The 13483-nt window shown below is 42.5% G+C and overlaps 1 protein-coding gene across 1 annotated transcript in view; it reads right to left on the bottom strand.

The window, feature by feature from the left end:
- The window catches only part of MED13 (mediator complex subunit 13), a 1552815-nt gene that overhangs the window by 1302997 nt on the left and 236335 nt on the right, over positions 1-13483 (bottom strand). The window lies entirely within an intron of this gene.

Genomic DNA, 13483 nt, shown 5'->3' with positions numbered 1-13483 from the left:
TGTGGCCTCAAAGAGGACTACCCTGCCCAGTATCATCTTCTTATTCCAGGCCCTACCCTAGAACTCCCATCCCCCTGGGCAGGCACAATCGTGGCCCTGTAGGCCACACTGCACCCTTTTATCTGGGCAGGCAAGTGGCCAAGAATGAGTAAAGAGTAAAGCCGACTCCGAGCAGAAGGCTGTCTCGGAATACCTGGTCTACTCTGGTACCATCAAGCTGCCCAGCTTCGAAATATCTAGTTGAATGGTCCAGAGCGGAGTCAGAGAAACACTGGCTGTTATGGACAGGGCCCTGGCAGGGACCTCGCTGGATAAAGTACCATTCCTCCCATGTGCTCACCGACACCCAGCCTTTACGTCTCGCCAATCCACACACGCCTTACTGAAGGTGAGGGACGGGTGCACCACGCAGGTGTAGATTGACTACATTTACTCCCCCCCCCCCCCCCCCCCCCCCGGATCATGGACAACCCTGACTTTACCACCTGGTACCGGGTCATCATTCCACGTGTGGCGAGAAGCAACTTGTAAAGCAGCAGGGCACTTCCTTGACCGAGATGGCCCTATTCTCTTTGATACCCTAAAGAAAGACTACGCCATCCCCAAAGACAAACGCCTCAGATACCGCCAAATTAGACACTGGCTAATGCACCCAGCAATGCGACAGGGAGTAGAGGTATTGCTGACACCTTATGAGAAGTGGCTCTTAGGCAAACAATCAGACAAACGCCTTCTCTTGGAACTATACGTTCTTCTTCAGGCCGCACTGACCGAAGACAAATCCCCTGCTCAGAAATATAGGGAAACCGAATTAGGGCGCCAACTCTCCCCCGAAAGAGTGGCACAAAATATTCCATAGAGCAAGGCAAACCACCTATAACATGTCGGGCACTGAAACCGCCATAAAAATCACCTTTTATTGGTACCCAACTCCGGTACGACTCCACCGAGGGAACCCAAACTGCAGCGATAATTGCTGGCACCAGTGTGGGGCGAAGGGCACGCTCACACACATACTCTGGGACTACCCAATGCTAACAGCGTTTTGGACCTCAGTACTAGATTATCTTGATACCCACTTCTCCACCCAGCTCCCCAGACTCCCATCATATACCCTGCTCAGCCTCCCAAACTCTCACCTACTTCCTCTCATTACGCAGAGGGCACCAGATCAGTATAGCACTGAGGGCAGATTATAGCACTTTGTGGGTCTGCTACCACTATGACCCATGTGGCATGGTTATAATACTTCTGTGACATACTGGGGATGGAGAAACTCACCCTTACGCTCACATCTCGAGGTGACACATTTAGAACCACATGGCGTCCCTTCATAGCCCTATTAACTCAGGAATTCAGACAGCTACCCTGTCCCCGCTACTTGCGATTATTACAACTCACTGACCTAGACCCAGCTTGAAGTGAGGAAAGCATCCGAAAGCAACCCATAAGCAGAAACCCTGGACACCACACATTACACAGATATTGGCACTGGGGAAGGGGGGATGGAGTATTGAGGGGGTGGGTCTTCCTTTTTCTTTCTTCTTTAATGGGTTGAAAAGTCACTCTATTTACGTTGGATGTAGAGGGGTTACCTCGAACACCAAGAATTGTTAACATGCTGTGCAAGATGTGACAATAAAACAGATTTAAAACATCAAGAGAAAAGACAGTGTTGATATGTAAGCATTCGCGACAAGAACCATTTTACAGCACTGTTGCCTCATGTTTTCGGGTCTCTATATCCTCAAGTAAATCTGCACTATCAAGAACGTGAATTGAACCTAACATGCAGCATGCTCAAGAGGGCATACGACCAGCAGAAACCAAAACAGGAATCTTTTCTTGGCCTGCGAGATTTTACTTCAGTAAAGAGACTTTATATGGAAGCAGGGCCACTTTGAAACGTCACTGTCATGTTACGTTTGCGATACAGTTCAAGCTTTCATGAGGCCTATTGTAGCAATACGCACTGGGCATGGGGCCAGGCGATTTCCCTGTAAACTAGTTACTTGAGAAAAGATCCACCAGAACACAAGCACATTTCTCTGTACAACCAGCTCACTAGAAGACCAATCCGATCAGAGTAAACAAAACATTTCGCAAGTGAAAAATCATTTTAAACTACATTCAAGTTGTACAGGGCTAACAAAAAGGGCAACAGATGGATAAGCATTACACTTTCTTTATGCACGCACTGCAGATCATTTCAAAAGGACTTGTGTAAACTTAAGTTTCGTTTTGAATTTTTACAGCACGTACATGGCCCAACTGCATAAAAGCTTTATAAAATGTTTAAATAGAAATAAAAACATATGTAAAATGTAGCTCTAAAGGTAGAACGATTTAATACGGATATCTAGCGCAAAAACATTGCTGGCAACAATGATAAATACCCAACAAAATAGCAATTCTAGCTGTCCCTTAGTAACAGCAAAAATACTAAAGCGAACGCAACCATAAACCTAGCAAAAGTTATTGATGCCAGAGTCCTGGAGCATCTGCTTGGCATGAAAACCGATTAAACGTAACAAAGAACTGAACGGTGCTCTCAGGAGCAAAAAATTCAAAGACCGCAAGCATTCCAATAGACTCACATTGTAAGCAATCCACACACAAAAATAGAAGGACGGAGTCGACCTGTCTGTGTAAGCAGTCAGTCTCCACTATAGCGACAGCTGTACTCAGTTGTGAGCAGCTAGTTTAACGGGTCCAATACAAAAAGCATATTGGCGGCTTTGCATGTGAATTCTACTTTTACTTCTACATTGCACAATTTATTTTTGTCTCGCTATGTGTAAGCGGGTAGTTTTGCACGTGTCAACTCCTTAAAGGTGCAGTTTGTTCCATAGTAAAACTCATGCAGAGTCTGGCATGAGGCGGATAGCGTCATAATCGCAGTTTTGTATTTACTACATATATTACTCAGAAATGTAGTACAAAAAAGACCAAAGGAGGCGCTACAAAGGGATACATAGTAACATGAAAACGAGTAATAGGACGACTGTTTGGAGGTTTAATCAGAAGAGGTCCTTAACAGAGCGACAATCTGGGTCTGAATGCGTATGGCAGCCTCAACGCTAATGAGAGACGGTTGCAGTTGCAAGTAACTTCTCCTAATCCGGGCTTAATACATGTTTCGGAGTCCTACCTCAGCAGAAGATCAACTCTGCCATTTCTCCACAGCCATCACATCCCTGAAGGTTAAGATGATAGAGCTGATAAGCACGCGATTTTGGAAAGGGGCGCTGCAATGAGAGCTTTGCAACAAACCACGTCACTGTGTTGTGGTTCTGTTTAGGCTACTGTGCAAAACATCCCTCTCGGTAAAGCAAGCAGTAGAGTAGCCTGTGAGGTTAGATTTTAGACTTGTTGGATAACCAAGTTGGGTAGTAGTTTGAGGCTTTCATCACTTAATCTTTAGATGCAACATGGGATGTTACTGGAGAATATTCACACACTATTCAGCAAACAACTTTACTTAAAGTGTTGACTACTGATGGCATTATACACCACGCCTAGCTAAAATGAAGACGGAGAGCAGATCTCTCTGTTGGGTGAGGTGCACAAGGGAGGGGTCTCTCACTCACAGTCTCATTCCAAATTACAATCTTTTTGGACCTCGATACCACCGAAGATAGAACAAATCACTGGTTCTGACCAGGCAAGATGTCTTGAGGTCATGGTACTGGAGCGCTCCACACAGAGGTTTACCCATCACATGGCACCCTGAGCAAGCTAATACCCCAACTCTGAGGCCAAACAAACCATCTTAGGGCTTCAGGGACCGCAACATTAGCCCTCCGAACATAAACTCGAAAGACAATGTGGCTGTGCATTAGACTACTTCAGTAGAGACTTTAAGGAACCGTCTTGCCCAGAGTGCCTCCGAGCCATTAAGAAGCTAGAACCCTCTAAGCTAGACTACTATGCAACTATTTACCGACCAACCCAAGGCCAGAGGAGCCCAGAAGAGGCCGCGATTGACACTGTGGCAATTGTTATCCTGATCTGGCAGCAAAATGTTAATAAAAAGGTACTAAAAACCTAAGTGTCTGCTACTGAAGGGATTATCGGGCGGATATAGCCATACAGGAATGTCAGACGCCAGTTTAAGACAAGGGCAAATCACATGTAATTCTTACACGTGCGCAATTATATGGATCCCTTCACCAAAAACTACAGGGTGTATAAGCAATACACCGGGACGCTCAAAACAAGTCATGACTGATACACACAACTCAGAAGTGGCAAAAGAAGGAAATACCATTATATACTAAAAAGTAATACCTTTGTTTATTGAAAGGCCACATTAATTGACGTTCCAAATACAATGGAACGATCATACAATCAAACTATATTTCATGAGATACATTATGAACTAAATTGAAATCAATAAAAAAGGCAAAACGTTACGCGTGGCATCAGAATGCGAAAATTGATGCACATGGAATCAACGTGAAGTGGTACAGGTTTATAACAGAAATGAATGCAGATGCAGCAACATTGGAGTTCAAATTATTTTAAGGAGCGGTTACAATCCTAGAAAAGATTACTGCATATACAAGGCGATTTAATATTCTTAAGGCAGGCATCAGTCTTCCCAGAACAACACTCCCTCTCCAAGGAGTATCCTGCCATTAATCCTGCCGCCACTACCAAAAGGGATATCTGCACTTATGTTAAACGGACTCATACCACCAGCATGTAAATAAAAGCTATCAGCCTTTTTTTGATTACTCATAACGGAGGTGTGCCAATACATAATTTCGACCTAAAATAAGGCATTTGCACTCAGCGATATGCTTGGCATATTCAGGTTGAACGCTTTACCTATTAGACCACTTCACTCAGAGACCTCAAACCACTAAGTATGTATGCATATGAGTTAGTAGATAACTCAATGTGTCAGGTCGTACATATGACTTCATGACTCCAAGCTGGAGTAATCCTAGCAGTACCTAAATTTTCTTATGAAAATCTTAAATGCACAACAATATATAATATTTGAGCCTAATGGGGAGATCTACAGTCGCTCCCATTGGGCATATGTGAGCAATGGTATCCATGATTGTACAGTCGTTCTCATTTTTAGGTCCCGTCTAGAGACTGCTTTAGCCATCTCTCCAACATCATGTTTTCAAAAATAAAAAAACTAAGGAAAACAGATGTATAAATGCATACATATAGAGAGGTCTTTGATCAGCCCACTTTATCCAATAGTCTGTTCAAGTGTCATTCCAATTTTGCTTCCAACCACTATAGCATATAGTATTGGTCAGCCGACTTCATCTATTGGCTGTCTTGCACTGTGCGTGACGGCATTTTGTTTATCGCATGTCCACAGCTGCCTGAAAAGGAGTACACAGAGCCAATAGCGGTGTGTCCTGGCCATCAGGGTGCTCCTTTATTTTTATTGTTTTGCCAATTAGCTTTCTTGTTTATTGCATTTGTTCCCACACAAAAATTGAAAGTTTGCCAAGGACTGATCTATTTTTTTGCAAGAATACGGTTATGGTGAGACGCTGTACGGAGGAATACAGACTGGCCCCGCTCGCGAGCACTGGTAGTGTATTTTGGCATCCCGAGTACATGCATTGAGACCAACAAAGCTTGTTACATTTTCAGTCCTGCGGAACTCCCATAAGCAGACATTTTGGAAGTGTGGATGGTATAAATCATTAACCAGACATACCTATTCATCAGTGTGGAGAAGCAGTCAGATGACTATGTCCCAATGAGACCCTATATATAGTTTGGGGTTGAAACGTCGAGAATCCCCGCCCCCCCCCCCTTTCCAAAATATCGGTTGTTGCGGATTAACAAATTAAGGTACTGAATTCAGTTGGACCCCCTTTCTCCCCTCATTTTGCTTTTAAAGTTGTATCACAACCGTTCAGCTTTGTACCATGTCATGCGTGCTACATGTTGTAAAGATCACGATATGATCACTGCGTCGTCTGCACTTTATTCATTTGCAATACTGTGTAAATACTGTACTGCACACAGTTTGTTGTAATAAAATTGTAACAAATCCAGAGGTGTTCTCTTTTGTACCATTCTTTTGTAACAGAACTGCATTTCTAATCTGCTTTTGGATTCATTTAAAGTTTAGGTTTTCTGATGAAAATTAGTCTCACGTGACTGTTTGAAATACATACTTTGCTTTCCTGTCCCATAGGCATATAGGGGTGTCCTTGTTGAATATATAAAAGCCAGAGCTATTGACTTGAAAATGCTTGCGGTTTTATCTTTACCAAAATAGTGGACTGTTTCTTTCAAATGTTAATGATCTTACAGACTAGAAGACTTTCATTCAGCCATAAAATTCCATCTTCTCCAGGCCATATCCACATGGTTCTAATACAAGTAAGCAAAATTATTCCATAAATTCCAATGATTGCAATTTTCTTTAAGACGGTATCACCAAACGGTCTTCTATTCAGACCCATATTTTAACGTTTCTTACGATAAGAATGGAATGCCGGTGCTGTGAAGAATATGGTTTGATTATGTGTTGGGTAAGCGGATGTGGAGGAGTGAAAAGAACACATACGATTGTAAATTGTACTTGTATAGCACTTCATGCTCTGACAAGGTATTTTGGGCAACTAATTCACTTTCTATTTCCATCCAGAGTTGTCAGTTATTTTTATCAGTGGATTAACAAATTAGCACCTTAGCATGCAAGAAAAGCAGTGACAATAGTAAGTAGACGAGAAATCGTGGGGAAGTAAGGTTTTGAAATGCCGCTTAGTGATTGGCTCGCTGAATGAGCGGACCAGAGAGGGAACAGGGTTAACAATTAGATAGGAGGCTTAGTGATTGGCTACTTTGCCTTTATAAACCAGAGGAGCGGACTGTTCAAAATACGGAGCGTGAGTTGCAGAGAAACCGCAAGGGGATGCGTAGAGGATGGTGAAGACTTCTGAATTTTCACAGGTACTTGGACAGAGAATTTGGGAAATAGGTTTTTGGAATATTTAGGTTACTTTTTATGTTGGGGAAAGGTTATAGAAAGTGTTTTCTCCTTTTTCTCTGATACAGATAATGTTTGTGTTAGTCGAATTGGACAGACTGCATTAGAAATAACGTGTCTTGGATGCACTCACCAATATTACTGGATAAAGGTGAGACCGGTTCAACTGTACTTGATCTGGGAATATAGAAATGTAGCTGAGAATTAAATAGGGTGGCGAAATTAAGGATGTTATAGATTAGTTCTTAGGACTTTGAGTACAGGATAGAGACAACTGGAGTACGGTCATAAAAGGGGCAGATTTCGATCAGGAATGTAGGAATTGAGACTAAGGAGAAACAGGGACAGATTGATGCATACAAAGAGGGTTCAATAGAAGGATTTTGTTTTTGGTACAAAAAATGGGGTGTTTATTGCAATGAGTGCTATGAATAGTACCCATGGTGTTTATTATATCACCAATTGTGTCATTTTTGACTGCTAGAGATTATGTCTGTTACAAACTAGAACTACTGGTTTAACATCCTGATTAACTTGGGAGCCTGTTCTATAGGTAGGAATAAATTAGAACAACTTGTTTACTATTCTGATTTACTTTGGAGCATGTTATATAGGCAGGATTTGATTTGAAGGTGTGAATATATGGACAGGAAAGTCTTGATTATGATGGCATGTTCTCATTTATTTCACAGCCCTGATGATGTCCCGGGAGGGGACAAAACACGTCGGCTGTTGAGAGTATTGGACATTAGGAATGGAAGTATAACCGCTCGATCTAATGATTGGATCATACAATATTTTATATAATTGGAAAGTAACGATGGATGGATCAAAAGGATGATAAAGTGATTGGATCATCAAAAATTGGTAACAAGGATTGATGGATCAAAAGAAAAATTTGGATGGATTAAAAGGAAAAAAATTTGGCAAGAACATTTATTAATGGATAAAGGACTAACCGAGGCATCAAAGCAATAACACATTGGTACATGAACAATTGGACATTCTCCATGTTTAAAAAATATGAGATTTGAGAATAAATCTTTTTGAATCAAAGATATTTGTTTGGAAATATTGTGTATATTTGTAGTGCTCCTTACAAGTGTGAAATTATTTCAATGTAGGGATGGTTTAACGGTGACCAGTCATTAAGTGAGCACTGGTAATTTAAATATTTTGAGGAAGTGACTCCCTGTGCGCCTGGGTGCGGGGCCCTCATCGTTGTGGTACATTTTTTTTGATTAATTGTAAAAAGGTGTTTGCGTCATTCAGTTTGGTTTACCTACAGCTACATCAGGAAAACCCTAGGTCTTCCCACTACAAATGTATTCAGCTACAAAAGCATGAATGCTCTTGAAAAGCAGCGGACGTTTGTAGAGACACAAAGTCAGAATTTAGGGTGTAGGCATGACTCGTGTAGTTTCGATCCTACCACATCATATCATGCACTTCCAAGATCAAATTTGTCTTCAGTGTTCTCATCAAAACATGTGTAGGCGCACATTACCATTTAAATAAATAGTTTTCCAAACCCTAATAATGGCACATGGCCACCGTTGGCACTCGAGATATTAAGCACTTTCTCTAGGTCAAATGCGAACTTTGACAATGATAGAATCCAGAAGTCGAAAATTACCACTGGTGGGGGGGTTAACTCTTTATGACTCAGGTTTATGATTCCTGTATGAGCTATTGCATACAAGTTTGCAGCCTGGGGGCTTACGTTTCTGCATTATTATTTGCAGAATTCAGAGTTTTGTGACTAGTTTGCTGCGATTGTAGAGTCTTTGTCTTGTCTAGAATGAACAACAATGCCAGCCTCCAGTGTGGAGTCAGAATAAGTCACTTACCTGTAATCTTAGTTCTCTTAAAGGGGTATACTCAGTCATAAGCACTGACTAGCCCTGCCCACGTGCAGGCACCCAGGAGCATTAACAAAAAGAAATATATATATATTTTAATGTATGTTTAAACAAATCAGAGGACTAGTCCTGTGTAAACATACATCAATATATACACATGCTTACATAATATACACACCTGGATATAAATATGCAGCCTAACGCTCAAAATGAGGCTCAAATATGCTAATATTACATTGTATTTTTCATTTAAAATAAATCATATATAACATTTCCATGACAGAGAAATGTACTCTTAACTTGTTTGAACACAGCCTTTATTTTCAAGGAAAAACGCAAGGTGACAGCAGGCAGATTAGCCCAGAAGGCTGCTTGCAGAACACAAAAAACAAAACAAAAAAAAAACAAAAAAAACACTAGCGTTTGCCTTTGAGACCTCCAGGCTCCCATCATGCCCCACAGGTGACAGTTAGATCAGGTCTTTTTAACGGCTCATTACAGTGTGTAGTGATCATGAGGCAATAGAGTGCTCCTATAACCATGGTATTCGTCCGGGGAGGAGGGAGGGTTGCTTATGACTGATGAGTATACCCCTGGAAGAGAACTAGGATTGCAGGTAAGTAACTCAGCCTTCTCTTCCAGGGGATACTCCTCAATAGTCATAAGCATCGACTAGAATAGCAAGACCATCCCCAGAATCCTACAGACGAACACCTGTATAGCAGATATACTTTGAACAATATTTTAACCAAACAAATTCTTCAAGGAAGCTTGCCCAAACCGGGCATCCGCTTGGGTATCAGCATCAAGGCAGTAATGGCGAACAAAGGTGTGAACTGAGCGCCATGTAGCCGCTTTACGCATCTCTTGAATGGATACATTCCTAAGGGCAGTAGTGGTGGCTTTACCTCGCATGAAATTAGCCTTCGGCCTTCCAGGGAGCGGTTTGTTACCCAACTGATAGGATGTGATACAAGATACTATCCATCTAGCGATGGATGGTTTAGAAGAAGGGAAACCAGTGTGCATTGGACCATAGTTCACAAAAAGACGGTCTGACTTTATGTCCTTCTACTACCAAGGTAGAATTTTAGAAAGAATGTGGGTAGAGTGATTGACATGAAAATCCAAGATCACCCTAGGTCAGAAAATCGGCTGCGTTCTCAAAACCACTCTGTTAGCATGGAAAACGAGATAAGGCTCTGTAGAACATAGGGCCTGAATCTCGCTCACCCTGCGAGCAGAGGTAATTGCCACCCGAAAAGCAGCCTTCCAAGATAGGTGCTGCAGAGCAGCTTTGTGAATGGGTTCAAAGGGGGGGGACACATTAATTTAGAAAGGGCTACATTAAGTTCCCAGGGAGGGGAAGGTAATCAAATTGTTGGGTAGACGTTTCTTAGCCCTTCTAGGAAGTCTTTAACAACTGGCATTTGAAAGAAAGAGGCCCGAGTAGGCGACTTTCTATCAGCTGTAATTGCCGCCACATGTACTTTAATAGTAGAGAACTGTAAGACTGCTTTAGCCACGTACAAAAGGTATGAGAGAATAACCTGTTCCTACCCAAGACTGGAATTATGTCAGTTGGATGTACACTACAAATGGAAATGCTTCCATTTGAAAGTGTATGATTTCCTCAGAGAAGGCCTTCTCTCTTCCTTCAAAATCTGTATTCAGTCCTGCGAGGGGGAAAAGAGGGAAGGGGCTAAAGGGGGAAGGGGCTAAAGAGGGAAGGGGGAAGGGGCTAAAGAGGGAAGGGGCTAAAGAAGGAAGGGTGGGGAAGAGGAAGGGTGGGGAAGAGGAAGGGTGGGGAAGAGGAAGGGTGGGGAAGAGGGGAAAGGAGGGAAGGGGGAAAGGAGGGTAGGGGCGAGAAAAGAAAAAGCAGCAAAAACCCTATCAAGGATAAACCTAGTATGCCTCCCAATCTCGCTGTGTGGATATCCCTTGAAAATATAAATATATATATATATATATATATATATATATATATATATATATATATATACACACACACACACATACACATATATATATATACACATACATATATATACACACAAAATTTTTGCTGCTCGCCTCCTCTCCACTTCAGAAAAGACAGCACTCACGGGGGAGAGTCAATAGATGTATTTTGACCCTCAACGCACCAGACGCGTTTCGGCAGTCGCCTTCCTCGATGGTATGAGGGCGCACCAAAAACTACCATATTTATGTTTACAGGTGACCACATTTCCTGTTATCGACATAGAGAAAGGACCAATCCATTCAGGTTACTCCTAGAGCCACATTAAAATACATTACAGATAAAATTGCCTCAGGTTTTTTTCTCCCTATTCCGGCATAGTCCATCGACTGTTTACATATAAGCAATTAATTATAATAGCAATTCATCTGAATAAATGCAGACAGTCACCACATCACGCCCTAGATGGACCAATAGTCCTGCATGCCTTAATACTCATGCATAGAACTGTCTGGACATATCGGTTATCAAAATAATTCAGCCCTGAATGGGCTTTAGCGCTATTAACTAAATATCATACGGTCCTAAACCCTAAATAAGTGAAAATTAAAGTTAAGTTAAACTACACTATATCCCTTGGTTGTTAAAGGACAAGAAGAAAAATATAAGGTCCAGGGCAATTGTTTAATCAAATTACTCGCGGCGGCCCTCGTCGTAGTGGAGTAGCACCACCTCGTCATCTGAGGGGCTGAGGAGAGAAACAATTCTTTACCGGACAGCGTTGGAAGCCCTAAGAAATTGACTTTTTGACGCTGTGCTAAGCCTACTAAAGGTATTCAATCATACTAAAGTATTGAAGATGTCAGCAGCCTACAAAGGATATAACTTATGCACGTCAGGGACCACATATCCCAGAATACATTGAGAGACATGCACTTAGCCAAGCCCAATGTGGGCGTGTATTTAATGAGCAAAACGAAATAAAGAGCACTTCCTGCAACAAGCCTATGATTAAGATGTGTTACATCGAAACGCGTAAGGCGCAGAAGATTGTTTGTTGGCACGACGGAAAAAGCAGAAAAGAAAACAGCCGGAGGGCAGGCTTCCTTCCGAGTGCACTCCTAAGCTCCAGGGCAATTGTGTGTGTGTGTGTATATATCTATCTATCTATCTATCTATATATATTCCATAGGAAATCCGCAACATTCTATTTGGAATAACTTTGGCGCCGATTGACGAATCCTCGCGAAATTCTCAAAATAGGTGGGGCGCTCCGCTCCTACCCTGAAAGTCTCGGGGGGATTCATCAAGCGGGGGCTGAGAAAAAGGAGGGGTCCCAAAACGCGTTTTCCCCATGCATTTTTCCATAGGACCTTTAGTCCGAGCTACATCCCGAACGGCTGAACAGAATTACTTGAAATTTGGCAGAGAGGTAGCCGTCAGGTCAGGGATGTGCCTTTTGAAGGTCTCGTGTAAATCTGTTCAGTATTTCCTGAGAAAATAGCATTTAAATCAATATATATATCTATAGGCGCGCTCCGAGCGCGTACCGTAAGCTTACTGTACGCGCACACCGCCGTGCACGAGCGAGATTCTGATTGGTTGTTAGATCTCAGTAAACATTCGAATCGGTCGAAACCAGGAAGTGTCGGCCGCCATTTTGTCTCTCGCAGTCTGAGGGGGCGAAAAACAAAAGGTGGATAACGTGAAAAGGGGGCAGGCTGGACAGTTCCTGACCCCCTAGCCTTGGTCAGGGGGTCCCAGAAGGACCCCCAAGGGCAAAAATGTATTTTAATTTTTTTTCGAAAAAAATCGGCGAAGGCGCGTAGCGTACGCGCACGGCGTAAACTGAGAAATTCAGCGAGGAAAAATTCCGCGAACTTCGCGTAACTATTACGCGTACCGTGCGCGCACGGCAAAAACATTTTTTCAAAAAGGAAAGCTTAAAAAAAAATAAAAAAATTGTGAGGTAAGGTTGGCTCTTAAAAGAGCCGTTGGGTTAATACAGGGATGGAGGAAAGAAAGAATGGGAATATTATGAGCGTCTACAAACGTGCTGGTCTATCTTATTGTTAATAAGGGAAAACACTGGTCTCCCCAAAAACAATAAGACCACAACACGTTGTACACCTCATTGAAACCCTCCGAAATCGAGGGTTAATGTCCAGAGGAGCAGAAGAAGGTGATGCTCCCACCTCAGAGGAAGGGCTCAGCCGAGCTGCCGATGATGTACTCGGCTGAGCTTCTGAGGTTGGGCTCCGGTGACTTACTGAAGAGTTTTCTTCAGTATGTCGAGCAAAGGTCCTGGGATGTTTATCCCCAATGTGTCTCATCATAGAGTGATTTCCAAAGGAATACTTCTTCCTTGGATCTCCTCTAGATAAAACACGGTCACAAAGTGTGCAAGTGACCAATGGAGCATTGACCTTTTTCTGCCCCTCTGGAAAAGTAAAATACTCCCACACAAAAGAATCCTTTTGTTTCCTCCTTCTCTGTCTGATGATGGTGCTGCTAGGCTCACTCTCAGAAGAGGTCTGCTGCTCTGCCATTGTATCTCAATGTCAATTCAGCTCCTTCTCCTAGGGGATCTCTAGCAGTAATGAGGGGAATGGGTGTGGTGTGGGAAGTTTCTAGAACTGAAAGTAGTTTCAACCAATGAAAAGTGTTCTTTGTGGATCACAT

Source organism: Triturus cristatus, chromosome 3_2 (genome assembly GCF_964204655.1).
Source record: "Triturus cristatus chromosome 3_2, aTriCri1.1, whole genome shotgun sequence".
NCBI lineage: Eukaryota > Metazoa > Chordata > Amphibia > Caudata > Salamandridae > Triturus > Triturus cristatus.
Note: the sequence above shows the minus strand (reverse complement) of the source record. Positions and strands in the feature narration are given on the sequence as shown.